Here is a 5,781-nt window from a genome sequence, read left to right as displayed (position 1 = left end):
GGTCCTCACCCCCTTGCAGAGGCCAGACCCCGGCACCAAGCCATGGTATTTTCAATAACCTCATATGCATGTGAAAGCTGGACAGTGAACAAGGAAGACCGTAGAAGAATTGATGCTTTTGAGTTATGGTGTTGGAGGAGAATATTGAAAGTGTCATGGGCTGCCCAAAAGAGCCAATAGATCCATTTTGGAAGACGTGCAGCCAGAGTGCTCTTTGGAGGCCAAGATGGTCAAACTTTTTCTCTCATACTTTAGGCATATTGTCAGGAGGGACTAGTCTCTGGAGAAGGATATCATGTTTGGTAAGGTGGAGGGTCAGAGGAAATGAGGAAGACCCCCAATGAGATGGATTGACCAAGTGGCAGCATCTATGGACTCAAGCGTGGCAATAGTAGTAAGGTTGGCCCAGGATCAGGCAGTGTTTCGTTCTGCTGTGCACAGGGTGGCTATGAGTCAGTACTGACTCAATGGCACCTAACAACAACAATAAATCACCATTAAACATTTTACTATAACAAATATATTTTGTAAACCATGTTGCATCATGCTCTTATTTGGTTTAATGATAATCTTCAATTTATTATTAAATGTTTTTTATTTTTTATTTTTCTCATCAATGTGACAGAAAACTTTATAGGGTTTCTAAAACATGGAAACTAAATACAACTTTTTTTTCATGGTTTTCTTAAGTGTGATGAATAATAAAATTGAATAAAGTATCATATAATTGAAGCTAAAGATATTTTAATGAATGTAGTAATTTAAAAAAACACTTCATGAGAAATGAAAGTCATCATATACTTACACAATTAATAACCTAATAAGGGGAGTCTGCATTTGGATGTGTCCAATATTTACATAAAAGTGTTGTTTTATATGTTTACTTTTTTTCTTTGCTTCCAAAAAAAAAGTATAACTTCCTGAAGTATGAAACTGATTAAAAAAAATGATAGGAATTGGAAAATAAACTCTTAAAAACAAAGTGATTTCTTGACTTGTGTTTGAGGGTTAAAAGATAAAGCCTGTTTTAGCCCACAAAGATTGTCTTTTCTTAATAGCTTCGTGGGCATATTATTGTAATTTGAAAACAGATTCTGAAAATAGAGGCAATAAAACTGTTTCTGCTTGCATGCTGTGAAATTCTCCCAACAAGGTTTTTAAATTGAACTTGCTCAACAGGCAGAGAGAAATGCCTTTTTTCTTCAAAGACATAAGGGAACTTGTTCATAAGAGGAAACGGTCTAACAGCATCCTCTAAAAGGGGCATGGTGTGTGCACCTGTGATTGCTCTACTCCTATCATCAGAATGCACCAAAGAAGCAAACCATGCTCATGTGACCAGAGAATAAGTTAAAGCACCAGCAAACCTAACTGTCCAGAAAAAAGACCTTAAGAAGATAAGATCATTTAATTTGTACATTTTGTCATATGGAAGTCCAGAATAACCAGTGCTTGGAATATCAATAGATTTCTCAGTCTGCTACATGTAAAACTGGTAATAAATTTCATTCACCTTGAAACGGTTTTAAGATTTTCTTGATATTTCTGAGTCTTGGTTGGGGATAATGGAAGGGAAGGAAAACGCTTCTATCACTCAAGTTTTCTATAATAAAAGTATGTATTAGCCCTTGAGTAAAAGAAAAAAAGTTATTTTCATAAGGAGATACATGTTTTTATTCTCATCAGTCTTTTCATTCATAATAAGCATTTAATATAATTGGTTAAGTACTCTGGTAAAGCACTGTCTCAATTTTGTGCACTTTCAGATGTGGAGGTAACTGAAAGGAAGTGATTAATAAGCTTAAACAAAAAATGTTTCCAGATACCCACTTTTTCCTTTCTAGGAAATACTTGCTTGGAACCTGGCATGTGAAAAAAAGATAGCTGTGAATATATGAGTTGAGAAAGAGTCATTAAAGAATTTAGTCAAAATGATTGGACAGAGGACAATTTAAAGGTGAGGTGCTTCTAGAAAAGAATGAGAAAGTGGTATCATAATGGGATGCTTTGGATTAAGCCAAGAGATAAAATATAACATTAACCCTCAGGAAAGTATTTTGAGTGGATAAAACCACCATAAAAATGGAAGACATTATTTATTATCTTTTATATCTCTCAGATATTGGAACATTTCCTAACAAGATTTCAGAATTATAGAAATGTTATTTCTAATTTGGCAGTTTAATCGGTCCCTCAAAGTCAATTCCCATTACCTGTCGCTGTACCAAAGATGTCTCCTAGTCTTAATCAGAGAAACAAATCATTAACTATCAGAATTTTAGTAAAACTTATACTTGATCCTTGAACAACATGGGTTTGAACTATGCAGTACACTTACACATGAAGTTTAAAAACAAAAACAAACACGCTGCATAACATTATTCATCTCTATGTGAATAGTTTGCCTCTCCATAAATTTTGTACTGGAGTAAAAAATGATCTCTTGGGAGTCTCACATATTTTTCATTGTGTTTAATGCAATACCATAAACCACGAGGCCCAAGCAAAATGCCACTAGTGACACTGGAGGTGCCAATAAATAAATAAATAAATAAAAGCATGATATAGCAAGAAAATTGAATTAATTGACATATATTGTAAATTGAGGTCGGCAGATGCGGTTGCCCACCATTTCAAGATAAATGAATTTAGCATAAGGACTATTGTTTAAATTTAATAAAAAGAAAGGAAAGGAAATTCATGAAATTATCACACAAGTATGCCAGAAGACACAAAAACTCTGCACATTTTACATAATGTCTTTTTATCTTGTATTGAAAATGCAGCTTTTATGTGGGTGCATTATATAATGTTGTTAAGTGCTGTCAAGTCGATTTCAATTCACAGCAACACTGTGCAGGGTTTATCAGGCAAAGCTGGTAGGTTAGAACTGCCTACCTTGTGGTTCACAGTCCAGTATTTATCCTACAGTGGCTACAAAATATGTATTAATTGATTTACTAATAAGGCTTCTTCTGGTCAACAGTAATAAGTAATAACTCTTTGGGGAATCAAAGTTTTATGTGGATTTTTCAACTGCATGGGGATTGTTGTTGTTGTTGTGAAGTGCCGTCAAGTCGATTCCGACCCATAGCGATCCTGTATAGGGTTTTTGAGGAGACACTGGTAAGCTTGAACGCCAACCTTACAGTTCAATGTGATTTTGCAGTCCAGCGCATTAACCCACAGCGCCACACCAGGACTCGGCGTGGATATTGTTGTTACTGTTTTCAAGTGCCGTCGAGTCGATTCTGACCCATAGTGACCCTGTATAGCATTTCCAAGGAGCAGCTGGTGAGCTTGAACCACTGACTTTGCAGTTCAAACCACACAGCGCCACACCAGGACTCCCCACAGTTACGAATCGGGTTGCAATCTCATGGTCAGCAGTTCAAAACTGCCAGCTGCTCCGCGAGAGAAAGATGAGGCGTGCTGCTCCCGTAAAGATTTACAGCCTTGGAAACCCTGTACAGGGTCGCTATGAGTTGGAACAGACTCCACTGCACACGGCCACTACCACCACCATCAACAGGGGTTCAGATGCCCCTAACTCCCCGGCTGCTCAAGTAGCAATCTTAATTTCATTGTATCTGAATTCTTGACCTTTTCTAACTATACTCAGCTTATGTATAAATAGCTAAACCAAGTGAGACACAAGTCTAGGGGGAAAAAATGAGTTTGGGCAGTAAGTTGGCAATTTATACTTTCCCCCTTTGTAGGAATATGTCTTCAGAAGGAAATAGGACAGTTAATTCAGTCTAATTTCCTTGTAAACTTGCTAATAATAGAGCTATTGAAACCAAACAAATGTGATTTTTCTAGCAGATTGCTTATGGGTAAAACTAAATCTACGGATTCATGAAGTGTAGATCCTAAAAATATCATATTGACTATATGATCGTCTGAGGACAAAATAAGAGATGGCATGGCTAAGAATGATCTCTTCTGTGCAAATAACAAAACCACAACCATAATTTGGTGATTTCATTGAGAAATAGCCTGTAGAGCTGTGTGTATCTTTCTGTCCCTCGTTTTGCTCTCCTTGTGATTTGAACTTAATCTCTGAACTTATTTTTGTAATTAAGTACTACAGAGTTGGTTTTGACTCTTAGTGATCCTGTATAAGGTTTCCAAGGAGCAACTTGTGGTTTTGAACCACTGACCTTGCGGTTACCAGTTCAGAGTTTATCCCACAGTGCCACACTAGGTCTCCTTGAATTTATTATTAATGTTTAATATCAAGTAAGAACTCTGATTCACGTTAGCACGACTTGACAGTCCAATCAATTGCCTTATCTCAGGTACATGTACAAAACAAAAGCAGTATTTCCTTGGTTAGCAAAGTGATTTATTCTCTTTTAGCATAACTCTCCAGGGGATACGATGACACAATCTTGCTTTCTGAAAGTGAAGAGGACTTGAACACTTACTTATGAAGATCGAACACTACAGCTTTCAATATAGATTAAACCTCAACATAAAGAAAACACAAATCCTCACAACTGGACCAACAAGGAACATCATGACAAACATCATGAAGCTGTCCAGGATTTCAATTTAATTGGATACAAAATCAACAACAATGCAACCAGCAGTCAAGAAATCAAATGATGCATTTCATTGTGCATATTTGCTGCAAAAGATTTCTTTAAAGTGTTCAAAAACAAAGATTTCACTGAAGACTCAGGTGACCCTGACCCAAGTCATGGTGTTTTCAATCACCTCATATGCATATGAAAGCCAGGCTGAAGAAAACGGAAGAAGAAGTGAGGCCTTTGAGTTATGGGATTAGTGAAGAATATTGAATATATCTTGAATTGCCAGAAGAATGAACGAATCTGTCTTGGAAGAAGTACAGCCAGATGCTCCTTAGAAGTGTGTATGGTGAGACTTCATTTCACAGATTATCGATATGTTGCCAGGAGAGAAGAGTCCCTGGAGGAAAACATCATGCTTAGAGAAATAAAGGGTTAGCAAAAAAGAGGAGAACTCTCAATGATATGGATTTATACAGTGAGTGCAGCAATAGGTTCAAGCATAGCAACAAATGGGAGGATTGGGTCAGGCAGTGTTTTGTTCTGTTGTACTAGAGCTTCTATGAGTCAGAACTGACTTAACAGCACATAACAATAACACGTCTAAGGGCTGAGAGAGGTGATATGGACATAGCTGTACACTTCGTAAGGTTTTCAGCATGTATGGGTAATCCATTCTACAGGCCAAAAAGAAAGGAAATTTCTGAAAATAATATAACTAACCTGATCCTACAGTTAAGAAAGAGGCTGAATGAATATGCCAATGCTTCTTCTTCCTCCCCCTTTTAATCTCTGGATCTATCCCACACATCTTTCCTCTTTAAGAAAATAAAGCAGTAGAGAGTGAATATATCACATGCAATTAGAAAGGTTCCTTCTGCAACCTTTTTGATTCAGAGGATGAAATAGCCTTCTCTCTCCAAATTCCATTTCACTCTTCAGAATGAGAATTTGTCTAACATGAGTTTGTCAAAGTCAAGTGGTGTGCTGGTATGGTGATATTACCTAAGCACTGGACTGCTAACCACAAGAATGGCAGGTCAAACCCATAAACTACTCTTTGGAAACTCTATACAGAGTTGCTATGAGGTAGAACCAACTCAAGGAGATTAACAATGACAACAGAGGAAAAAGTATAAAGTAGCCTTTCTTCTCAGTTAATAAAGGTCATCTTCTGACTATTCAAACTTGTTTCTAGTAGTCTCCTGTACTTCTACACTGATACTACATTTTCCATTAAAAAAAA

The sequence above is a fragment of the Chrysochloris asiatica genome, unplaced genomic scaffold (assembly GCF_000296735.1).
Source record: "Chrysochloris asiatica unplaced genomic scaffold, ChrAsi1.0 scaffold00010, whole genome shotgun sequence".
NCBI classification, from domain to species: domain Eukaryota; kingdom Metazoa; phylum Chordata; class Mammalia; order Afrosoricida; family Chrysochloridae; genus Chrysochloris; species Chrysochloris asiatica.
The sequence above is the reverse complement of the archived record's forward strand: the minus strand, read 5'-3'. Positions refer to the sequence as shown.